Source organism: Coenobita brevimanus, chromosome 115, assembly GCF_032717465.1.
Source record: "Coenobita brevimanus isolate Jiangsu-jjx chromosome 115, ASM3271746v2, whole genome shotgun sequence".
NCBI classification, from domain to species: Eukaryota; Metazoa; Arthropoda; class Malacostraca; order Decapoda; family Coenobitidae; genus Coenobita; species Coenobita brevimanus.
The window spans coordinates 14,138,265-14,150,691 of NC_137068.1; the positions used below are offsets into that span (position 1 = coordinate 14,138,265).

General features: G+C 47.6%; 1 long non-coding RNA gene across 1 annotated transcript in view; it reads left to right on the top strand.

Moving 5' to 3' along the window:
• The first annotated feature begins 6,678 nt into the window (after nucleotides 1–6,678).
• LOC145418644 (uncharacterized) overlaps nucleotides 6,679–12,427 on the top strand; it is a 60,625-nt gene continuing 54,876 nt past the window's right edge. Inside the window, exon 1 of the long non-coding RNA XR_013900717.1 lies at nucleotides 6,679–6,802. This is a non-coding gene — a long non-coding RNA (uncharacterized LOC145418644). The remainder of the gene's footprint in view (nucleotides 6,803–12,427) is intronic.

Genomic DNA, 12,427 nt, shown 5'->3' on the forward strand with positions numbered 1-12,427 from the left:
CTCACCCGTCTGTGACCTAAGACTCTGCACCATCGGCTGAGGAAGGGCAGTGGGTCGTGTCCTCGACCGTTGCCCTCTACACCCAGAAGAAGAAGAAGAACTTTATTCTAAATATAGACTGCACAGGATATATGGAAGAAAGAACACAACTGGTAGAATTACAACAGCCATATATAGAGGAGAGAAATAGTATACTTGGGAACCTCCTATTTAATGCAAGTGATATTGAAAAAAAGAAATTAATAATATTTAAATGCTGGAAAAAAAAAAGAAAGGAAGTAAAGGAGCTCAGAAATTCAGGCGACTGATTATAGCTTACACGTAGTAAGAGAAGAGGAGGTGTGACTACAGAAAGACACAGAAGAAAGAGAAAAGAGAAAGAAGGAGATCGTTTAGAGGTGCCGTTGAAAAGGCAATATCTCAACAACATCACATCACATAGAGTGCAGATTATGCGGTGCAGAAAAAGAAAATCTGGAACATTTTATGCTCGAGTGCACAGTGTACAATGAACAGAGATTGAATGCTGTGGAGTTACAAAAACCCTACATTGAAAATAAAGAAGAAATAATTGGAAATTTTTTATTTAGTAGCATAAACATTTAACAGAAAAAAAGTATCCTATATAACCTCTGGGAAATAAGAAAAAAGAAATTGATGGAGCAAAACACAACGTAGTGAATGATTGAAAAGGAATAGAGTTCAGGAGGTGCAGTTGAAAAGGTATTACCTCCGACAATCATCTGATCTGATCTGATCTGCTAGTGTCGCGTAGGGCAAAAACCGTCAAAAAAAATCGCGGGAGACGCTGCCTAGACCCGGTCGTTGTCGGACGTGTTCCTCCCGACCGTGTTGTCGATCGTCTTACTCTCGGGTGTTAGCCCATCTCGGCCGTAGTCACATCAAGCTTATTTTGGGCAAATCGCGGCAATACCACAGTGATCCAGTGTTTTTTACAGTGAGTGTAACGGCCAGGCATGGAGTCTTCCATGACCGGCCTGGCCACACAGGACGTCCATATGGACCTCGCTCCTGCCGCTGCAGACGTCGTTGCCCCTGGTAAGAGGGTGAGGACGGCCTCCGCCACTAGCGACGAGGGAGGTGCCCCGGAAAAATGGATACGGCCTTCCGCCCCAGTTGGTGATTCCAGTGAACCAAGGAGCCTCGTGTACATAGCAAGGTCGGCTGACAATACCCCTGTATTTTTGAATCCCCGCAGGTTGTCGGATGCCATCAACAAATCTTCATGGGGTAAGTACTGTATAGAGGGATCACTCAGAGTTTTAGGTAAAGGAGCAGCTATCAGGTTCTGTGTTTTTGCAGATGATGTGGCCAAAATGACTGTACCACCAGAGGCCCTCACCCAGCTGGGGGACTGGCCAGTAAGGTGTTGGTTGGCTCGCTCACCTTCCAGCGGCGAGTTCTCATATGGGAAAATAGGGCCTGTTGCTCCTGATGTCACGGAGGAGGAACTTGTTAGTAATCTTCGCTGCCTTGGCAACTGTTCCTCCCAGCTTGAGGAAGTCACCCGCCTTATGGTCCGCCCTCCTGGTGGTGAGGCAGCAGTGGCAGCCAGGGTGGTATGGCTCAAATTCAGGGGCCCCCTGCCGAAGCAGGTCATATTTGGCCACTTATGTTACTCTGTAGGGACTTACACTTTTCCCATCCTGAGGTGCTACACATGCCATCGATTTGGACACGGCACAATATCTTGTAAAAATAAAGTTCGTTGCTCTCGTTGCAGCAGGTTCCATCCATGCAAATCCCCATCAGGTGGTCAGTGCACTAACGACCCTTACTGCTTCTTCTGTGGTGGCGCACACCAAGTGGTCTCCCGCATGTGCCCAGTCTACCAGCAGGCGCTTGCCATCCATGACGCTGCCAGGACTGACCCGTCAGCCCTGTCGGACGTCAACACCCGTTTGCGGGCCCTTAATCCATCCGGCCGTATTCCTCCAAGCTCCAACCCCTCGACAACATATATTGCTCCCAGTCGGACTTCCCGGCCTGTTCAGGAGGGTCTAACATACGCAACAGTGGTTAGCAACCGCTTTTCAGCTTTGGAAGAGCTTCCTGAAACATCTGGTGGTAATTCTCCAACTGAATCAAGTGAAGTGGAGCGAACAGTTGCCGTGTCCTCCCACCCAACCTCCCAGTCAGCAGTGCTGCTCCACCCTCTCCCTCCACCCAAGCCCCGTCGACAGCGTCCCCACCCAAATCGGACCTCTTTCCCACATGCTGCACAAGAATCAGTAGCTCCTTCCACCCAGCCTGGTGAAATGTCAGCCAGTTCCACCCCTTTAATGGCCACAACTCCCGCCTCAGATCCAAATATATCTCACGCCACCTCCCCCAGATCTCCTGAGACGGGCTCCACACCTGGTGAATCTCCCGCCTCTCCACGTCAGCCTGTACCAAGGCCAACCTCCCACGCCCCCCCTTATGCCAACCTCACAGGTGCCCATTCTACAGGGTCCTTTGTGGACCTTCTGCTTACAGCCCTATCCATGTACAAAAATGGACAATCCTTTATAGACATATGTGTCAGCCTCCTGCCCCAGTTTCTCTCTCTACTCTCCCCTCAGTGATGGCTCCTTTACCTCTACGTAGATTCTTCCTCTGGAATGCCAGATCGCTCCCTCGGAAAACATCCGATTTCAAACACACAGTAGCAGACCTCGTTCCAGATGTTATTGGTCTATGTGAGACTTGGTTAGCTCCACATCTCCATCTGTCGCTCAGGGGTTTTACTGTATACCGAGCTGATCGTCAGGGTGTCGGAGGAGGTCTAGCTGTCGCAGTCAGGGAGGATGTGCCTAGCTCGGTTCTGCCATTGACCCGCCCCCCTCGAGGGGTGTTGGACGTTCTTGCGGTCCGCCTATCCCTCTTGCAGGGATGGATCACTGTGGCGGTTTGCTACAACTCATGCAAGGACATAGGCCTGGAAGAACTCCAGGCCTATCAAGACCAGCTCCCTTCACCATGCCTCCTCTTGGGTGATTTTAACGCCAGACATCCCCATTGGGATCCTTTCCTGACCCGAGGTTCTGGAAATAGGTCAGGAAATTCCCTCTTCCGATTTCTGCTAGAAAGTGACTGCTTCACCCTGCTCACCCCATTGGGGCTACAGACCCGTATTGACCCGCACTCAGGCCTACCCTCCACACTTGATCTATATTTGGGGGATCCCGTTTTTGGAGGCTCAACCATCTGGACTGGCCCATATTTGGGGTCTGACCACCTTCCAGTTATCCTAGATGTCCCCAATCTCTCCCCACCCTGCTCTGCTCCACCTCGTCCACATTGGATCCTCACACGAGGGTCCTGGTCCTCCTTTAAGGCGACCCTTGATAACACTGGGCCTCCGCCTGGAGGACCCATGCATGATCACGTGATGGACTTTACGTCCTCTGTGATCGCAGCAGGTAAGGCGACCTTCCGCAGGTCCTCATCACGTCCCCGAGGCACTGCCACGGTTCCTTGGTGGACAGAGGACTGCACCAGGGTTGTCCGGGCTAGGAGGTCTTCCTGGAACATCTGGCGGAGATGTCCCTGCCCTAGCCACCGAGACACTCACCGTCGTAGGGATGCAGAATGCAAGCGGACTCTCACCCAAGCCCGCCGTGCTGCCTGGTCTGCTTTCTGCTCAACCCTGTCATTCTCAAGCTCACCATCCCGGACCTGGTCCTTTATTCGGGCAATGAAGGGTCGCCCTACCACCCTTTCGTATCCTCTGGTAAAGGAGGGTAACCTTCTGGTAGGCCTCCAAGACAAGGCTACCTTACTGGCTGCCTTCTTTGGAGCTAGACTTGGCTCCCCCACTCCACTTCCAAATTTTCAACACCTACTCAGGGTCACTCAGGCAGGCATCTCCTCCTCCCCCCCAGCAGGCTTAGCCTCTCCTTTTACCCAGGCAGAACTCTCCTCTGCTCTGCGGACTCTACTACCAAAGAAGGCATGTGGGCCAGACTTAGTACCTAACGAATTTCTGATTCATCTCCCTGTCCGCTTTCAAATGGCACTTTTAGACATCTTTAACAACAGCTGGGCATCAGGGATATTCCCATCTCACTGGAAAACCTCCCACCTCCTGCCCTTCCCCAAGTCGGGGAGAGACCCCTCATCTCCGGCTTCCTACAGACCAATTGTACTGCTCTCCAATATCGGGAAGGTGCTTGAGAGGATGGTGTGCCGTCGGTTCTCCTGGTGGCTGGAGCACAATAGTCGCATGTCTGATGTACAATGTGGATTCCGCCCAGGGAGAGGGACATCTGACATCTTCCTCCAGTTTGACCATCATGTCCACCAGGCGTCCTGTCATAAGAAGATACTCCTGGCTGCCTTCGTGGATCTCCAGGGGGCTTTTGATTCTGCCTCCCATGATGGGATACTGTACAAGTTGTGCCGTCTCGGCATCACAGGCTCTGCACTGGCCTGGGTGCAAAGTTTTTTGGAGGAGCGATCCTTTCGTGTTTCCCTTGGGGGTACATACTCTTCTCCTACCCCAGTCAGGCAGGGAGTGCCACAAGGATCGTGCCTCAGTCCCTTACTTTTCAACGTCCTGATGTATGACCTCCCTCATCCTCCTGGAGTATCCACCTTAGTCTATGCAGATGACGTCTCAATCCTCTGCAGTGCTGCCTCCCTATGGGAGGCCCAACATCGCCTCCAACAGGCTGTGGATGCCTTTGCCACCTGGGCTGCAGATTGGGGGCTCAGTCAATGCACCCAAGAGTGCTCTTATGTACTTTGGCCAAAGGAGGCTCCCCTCCATGCCGACAATTCAGCTAGCTGGAGAACCTCTCACCCTCCGGACTCGGCACAAGTTTCTGGGCCTCCATTTGGACAGTCCCCGTCTCACCTGGGCCCCCCATATTGACCATCTTCAATCGGCATGCCTTAGGCGCCTGGACATCATGAAGTGTGTCGCAGGAGCTCGCTGGGGTGCCGACCGAAACTCTCTTCTTAGACTATATCTGGCCTTCATCCGCAGTAAGATCACGTACGGCACCACCCTTTACGGATCAGCTGCCCAGACCCACCTAAAGAAGTTGGATGTTGTCCAGAACACGGCACTTCGCATTGCCCTAGGTGCCTTCAAGTCCACCCCAATTATTTTGCTTCATGCAGAGGCAGGGGTGATGCCCCTTTCCATCTACCGCATGGAACTGGACTGTCGGCTGCTTCACCGTATTTCGGCCCTTCCCTCCAGCCATCCGGTCTCCTCCCTTTATCGCCTCTCCACAGTCCTTTGTCAACCCCCAACTTGGCCGCGAATGAGGTTACCATACATTATCCGCAGCATCCGAGCCTGCCACACTCTGTCGCTCGATCTGCCCAGGCCTGCCCCAGTGGCCCCTCTCTCCCCAGTGCCCCCTTGGAAGGATTTGTCTCCATATGTCTCCCCCTACTTCCCAGTACCGTTCTCGAAGTCGACAGATGCAGTCTTGGCACGGCAGATCTTTTACAGTTTGGACTCCTCGGTTTATAAGGACTTCCTGAGAATTTACACGGATGGGTCTCACTCCCCTCCATCTTCCTTTGCCTCAGCGGCTTATTTTGAAGATCTTTCCATATGCCAAACTTGGTCGTTCAGCGGGCGGTACGATGTCCTAACCGCAGAACTCATAGCCATCCTCCAGGCCCTTGAATTTATCCGAACTTTCTTCCAGCCTCAATCGGTAGTCTTATACACCGACTCACAGTCTGCACTTACCCTCCTTCTCTCGGATCGTCCAGTGACTCATGTCAAGACTGTCCATGCTATTATGGAACACCTTCTTTTCCTTGTTACTCCTCCCTGGTACCTCCACCTTCAGTGGATTCCCTCACATGTGGGCATCCGTGGCAACGAAATAGTAGATGCAGCAGCAAAGCGAGCACTGACACACAGTACACTGGTCCATGTGACGCCAGATAGTGCCACATTCCCTAAACTTGCACGTAGCGCCTGCATATTGCACTGGAATGCGCACTTAGCAACCACCCTACCTGCTTCCCACTTGGGGCTTTTTCGCTCTGACTCCTTTGAACACCCTTGGGCACGCCATCCCTGCAGAGACATTGATGTAGCCATCACCAGGTTACGTGCCCCATCCCTGCAGAGACATTGATGTAGCCATCACCAGGTTACGGTTGGGCCACACAGGCCTTGCAAGCCACCTGTACCGTTTGGGTATGATAGAGCATCCATGGTGCCAGTGGTGTCCTCAGGTTGAAGAAACCATAGAACATTTCATGTTACGGTGTCCTAGGTTCCACTCGCTTCGCACCCTTTTGCGGGAACGTTTGGCATCTCTGGGAGTTCTCAGTCTGTCTCTCTACACACTCCTTGGAGGCGGTATCGGGGACCCTCGGTTACGAGCACGGGTCGTGAGGTGCACGTCTGACTTTATCCGAAAATCTAGACAGCTCTCCCGCATATAATGTGAGGCCCTAAGCAGTTTGCATTGACAGGGCATTGGGCCATAGTACTGGCCGTGGCCCTTAAACCCACAAGAAGAAGAAGAAGAAAAAAAATCGCGAGCAAGTACTAAAATGTAGCATACAGAATATCGATAGCTCTGAACAAAGTGAACGTGATAATTCGGCTCCGCATTTGCTTTAAATCTTACACTCTGGTAAATTACATTAGGAGACAATAATTTTGTGTTGGTGTTCATAGAGAAACTTTAAATGTTATTCATTCTGTTACTATTATACTTATACCCTTATTCAAAGTTCAGACACGTGATTGTTGACACGAACAGCTGATCCAGGTCGAAGTGGAATAATTATAAATACCACCTTTTTCATCATACAGGTGAGTCTACATTTCGCCTTTTTTTTATCCTTGCGCGGTATAGACAGGTAATTAATGAAGGACAGTCTCTGAACACGTGCTTTCCGGGTGCTAGAGAGGAAAGCCTTCATGTGGTGGCACTGGTATAACCGGTATGCTCCACTGCCCAGCTATACAGACGTCCCTCAGCTCCCTGAATGAAGGATAGTGGACTGCAGAAGGGTAACTACCACACCCACCGCCACCATTACCACTACTACTACTGCAGTAGTTGCTACTACACCACCACCGCCATTGCCACCTCTACCATCACTACATTACTGCTAGTACCGGTACTACTCCTACTACTGACAGAAACACACCTTTTATGAACAAACACATGTATTGCTACAGTTTCAGACAATTACACCTCATACATCAAGTTAGCGGTATTATTTTACATGTTGCTAATATGCAGTTCAGGAATTTTAGCACCATTAATGTATAGTATATTCCCTAAGGATGTTAATGAACCCCCATAACCTAATTCGGAAATTGATATTTTCAAAGAATGAGTTTAAAGTAAATTTTTTTTTTCACACAACCACTTATTTTTGCATCAAATCTGTTTCCAATGGTTTTTGGTGTGAATCATTTGATTTTGCCCTTCAAATCTATCGCCAGTCAGAGGTTTCAAAGGAATGAATATTTTTGCAATCACCATAGAAACCACTTTTTTTTTTTTTTTTTTTTTAGAAATAAAGGTCAAAATGAACAGAATCACACCCAAAACCATAGGAAACACGGTCAAATTTTACACGTTTCCCTCATCCGATTTTGGACTTCGTTAACATTTTCTAGTAGATTTGGTCATTCTAAGAATCTTTTCTTCAATGACATTTCTCTCACAAATTGATAATAAACAAGTTACACGCGATTTCTGCCAATCACAATCACAGACGAGCGTGCGCAGTGTCCGCTCACCTGCTCACATTTGAAAATTAATTCCGGAAGACCTAACTTTACGCGTATACCACATGTGATTTTCGTTAACATTTTTAATTAATTCACCTTATACTTTATGGAATTCTAAGCCTTTTTTCTTCTGTGACACTTCCATCTTAAATCAACCGTTGACGAGTTATGCAATTCACATTGTTATTATTTTCTATGAGAGAGATTTTTTCCCTGCCGTGGTTGGACAGTTGTGTGTGTTTGTTGGTGCGTGTTATGTGTTTGGGTGGATAAAGCACATGTGTAGCACATGATTCAGCCAATCACAAAGTAGGATTTCAAATGCCCCACGCTAGTGCCCGCAAGATTTGAAAGTCAGTTTGTCCCCAACCATGGACAGGGAAGCCTGCAAAATTTATTTCTTCACTGCTGTTTCACAGTTCTACCAGCAAGAAGATAAAACTGTAGCCTTTGTGTGATCGCATGGTATTTTACCATCAACAGGAACAAAGTACCCAAATGAAGGCAAAAGTCACATTTTACGTGAGGATCAGAAAGTGTTGCACTGTCGCCCGTCACCAGTTGCCGTTACAACTACAGGCGACTCCTCAGATGAAGATGAGGAACTGTACACTTCTAGGTAAAGGCATTATTTCTTATTTACTCCTGGTTAGGTTAGGGTACATGAGGTTTGGTTAATGTCATGGGGGGTCTGGGGGGCAAAGCCCCCCAGTTAGGAAACATGAATGGTCAATTTATGCTACTGTAGGTAAAGCCATTATTTCGTACTTAAACACGGTTAGGTTAGGTTAGCTGAGGTTTGGTTAATGTCTGGCGGGTGAAGCCCCCCAGTTAGGAAACACAACTCCCTAAGAAGCTTAAAATTATTTTTTTCCGAAGGATTTTAGTGTTTTTCGTTTGATTTTGTTGACAGTTCCAGTATCCCTGCTTGTCGTAAAAGGCAACTAAAAGGGTTGGCGGAGGGTTAGTGCCCCTCCCCGGAAAACAACTAACTTAAAAAACAAACAATAAGCCTCAGACAAGGACTGACCAAATGATGACGACCAAGGACCGGACAAAGGACATGGTTATCGGAATGTGGAATGTAAGGGGAGCGAATGATGAGGTGATAGAGAGAGAGATTGTCCAGGTGCTTGAGGGTGCGAAAGTGGATGTATGTGGAATAACTGAAACAAAATGGAGAGGAGAAAGTGTGAGAGAATGGGAGTACGGATGGGGTATATGTGCAAGAGTAGGTGAGAATGAGAGGGCAAAGAAAGGAGTATGTATAGTTGTGAGTAAAAGATGGAAGAAGAGCATAAGACAGTATGGATCAGTTGGGTCAAGGATTGTGTGGGTAAAGTTGAAAGTTGGAATACAAATGTGGGCGATTGTGTGTGTGTATGCGCCAACGCAAGATCGTGCTAGATGAGTGAGAGATTTCTGGACAAATGTAGAAGTGTGCATGGAAAAGTTTGGAAGGAATGAGAGAGTGGTTTTGATTGGTGATATGAATGGTAAAGTTGGGAATGTGAAGGTGGATGGAATAGTTGGTGAGTGGGGTGTTCCTGCTGAAATAGATGAGAATGGGAGTGCGTTAGTGGACATTTGTGCTGGGAGGGGGTTGGTGATAGCCAATACCCTCTTCAGGCATAAATGATCCACAGGTATACATGGCGAGTGATGAGAAGGGTGGGTGGTGAACTGAATGAAAGGAAGGCAATGATTGATTATGTGTGTGTGGATGAAAGGATGCGAATATGTGTAATGGATGCAAGAGCTCATAGAGGTTGAGGGAGTGGACTTTCTGACCACTACTTGGTGGTGGCCAGAATTAGAATTCAAGTAAGATGGAGGAATAGAAGAAGGGAAAGACGAGAGGAAGGAGTACCGGTAGTTGCAAGGAGAGTGGAAAGGTTACAAGAGGATGAGAAAAAGGCAGAGTATAAGAGAGAAGTGGAGGAACGATTGGGCAAATATGAATTGGAGCAGATGGGAGACATGGAAGGTGTGTGTAGGATATTTACAGAAGAAATATGTGTAGCATGTGATGTGGTGTGTAGAAGGAAGAGAAGACGGAGGGGGGTGCAAGGAACAGCGTGGTGGACTGAAGAGGTGAGACAGGCTGTGGCACAAAAGAAGAAAGCATACAATGAATGGATGAGAAATAGGGGCGTGGAAGAAGTTGAGAGGCGGAAGAGAGAGTTATATGTAGAAAGAAAGAGAGAGGTGAAAAGATTAGTAAGAGAGAGTAAGAAGAGAGTGGATGAGGAATTTGGAAGGAATTTGAGTGTAAAGTGGAGGGACTGTAAGAAAATGTTCTGGAAAGAGGTGAAAAGAGTAAGACAGGGTGGAAGTGAAGTTAGCAGGGGAGTGAAAGATAAAAATGGTAGATTACTAGTGGAGAAGGGAGAAAAAGTGAGCAGATGGAGAGAACACTTTAAGGAATTGTTGAACATAGAGGATGGAAGTAATGCGAGTATAAGTGGCTGGGGAATGGCTGGGAGAAGGAGGGAGGTGAGAAGACAGGAAGAAATCAGTAGGATAGAAGTTGTTGAAGCAATGAAGAAAGTTAAATCGGGGAAAGCCCCAGGAATTGATGGAGTGTGTGGTGAAATGCTGAAGCATGGGGGAGAGATAGTAGTAGAATGGATGTGGAAGATGTGCAGATTGGCCTGGGAGGAAGGTAGAGTCCCGGAAGATTGGAAGTCAGGTATAATTATTCCCTTGTACAAAGGAAACGGGAAAAAGAAGTGTGTGGTAATCATAGGGGCATTTGTCTTCTTAGTATAATAGGAAAAGTGTATGGTAGGATACTGACAGAGTTAGAGAAAGAACAGAGAAATTAGTTGGAGAAGAACAGGGAGGCTTTACGAAGGGAAGAGGTTGTGTAGATCTTTAGTGGAAAAGTTTCTAGAGAAGGGAAAGAAGTTGTATGCGGCTTTCATGGATTTGGAGAAAGCATATGACAGGGTGGATAGACAAGGATTGTGGAAAGTATTAAGAATATATGGAGTAGATGGGAAGTTGTTGAATGCTGTGAAGAGTATGTACGATGGTGCAAAGGCTGCAGTGCGTGTGGATGGTGAACTAAGTGAATTTTTCTCTTTGAAAGTTGGGTTGAAACAGAGATGTGTCATATCTCCATGGTTGTTCAATCCTTACATGGATGGGGTAATAACAGAGGTACAAGGTAGGGTAGTGGATGTTGGAGTGGCCCTGGTGAGAGAGGATAGTGTTTGGAAACTCCCTGTACTGTTGTTTGCAGATGATACTGTGTTGTTGAGTGAAGACGAAGGGGAGCTGCAAGGCTTGGTGGATGAGTTTGGGAGAGTGTGTAAGAAACGGAATCTAAAGGTGAATGTAGGGAAGAGTAAAGTGATGGTCTTTTAGAGAGGTGAAGTCAGTGAATGTACAATGAGGTTGAATGGTGAGGAATTGGAAAATGTGAGTATGTTTAAGTACATGGGTAGTGTGATGAGTAAGGATGGAGGTTTGGAGGGTGAAGGGCGTGAAAGGGTACAGCAGGGAAGAAAGGTTGCTGGTTCTTGGAAAGCAGTGATAAGAAACAGGGAAGTGAGCATGGAAAAGTTACTACATGACAGTATTGTGATACCAACTCTAACGTACGGAAGTGAAGCTTGGACGTTGTTGGAAGGACACAAGTCAAGAGTGAGAGCAGTGGAAATGAGTTATTAAGAGGAGCCTGTGGAGTCACATAGAGAGACAGGCTGACGAATGAGGATATAAAGGAGCATTGTGGTGTTGATGTGGATGTGATAGGAAGCGTTATGAGGAACACACTGAGGTGGTTTGGCCATGTGGAGAGGATGGAGGGTGAAAGACTGATGAAGAGAGTGTATGTGAGTGAGGTGGAGGGGGGAAGAGGGAGGGAGAGGCCGAGGATGAGATGGAGGGATGGGGTGGAGAGGTATATGAGAGAGGGGGGTGTGAGTTGGGAGCAGGGCAGTGAGATGGTGGGGGACAGGGCGACTTGGAGGCGATTTGTTTGTGGCCACCCCAAACGGGATTGAGGCGTCTGGCAATAGATAGATAGATAGATAGATCCAGTAGGAAATCACTCGCTTTTGCTTGTTTCCTCCATCCAAAACCCCGGTTTCCCACAGGTCCCCCAGTATTCTTGGTGGGAGGGGGAAGGACCGCAAAAAAATATATTTCCTACATAAATGATCATCAGATTCAAATGACAAACACTACAATCCCTCAGAAAAACAAAATTTTAAATTTTGGGAGCTAAGTGTAAATACAAAAATTTAACAGGTTATTTTCCTTTAACTATAGAAAGAGGACGTTTCATGTGATAACAGGCATGCAACCTGAGTGTTTTCTGTTGTTTTTGGTGTGATTTTAGTTGATTTGGACCAGTCCTTTCCACCAGGAGTTGCTAGTGGCGTTCGACAAAAACTAGCGACTTGCGATAGAAACGAGGGTCAAAATCAGTCGAATCACACCAAAAACAACAGGAAACACTCAAGTTGGATGAAAAAATCGGATTAGGGAAATGTGTAAAAATTGACCGGAGACACTCAGGTTTGATGCAAAAATATGTACTGTGGGCCTTCTAGTTGCTGAAATCCAACCCAGCCTAACCTAACCTAACCCAACCCAACCCAACTCAACCTAATGCAAGTATTAGGGTACTCTACCTTATTGCGAGCCAGGGTCATCAGAGGCCTCGTTCTCCTCAATACC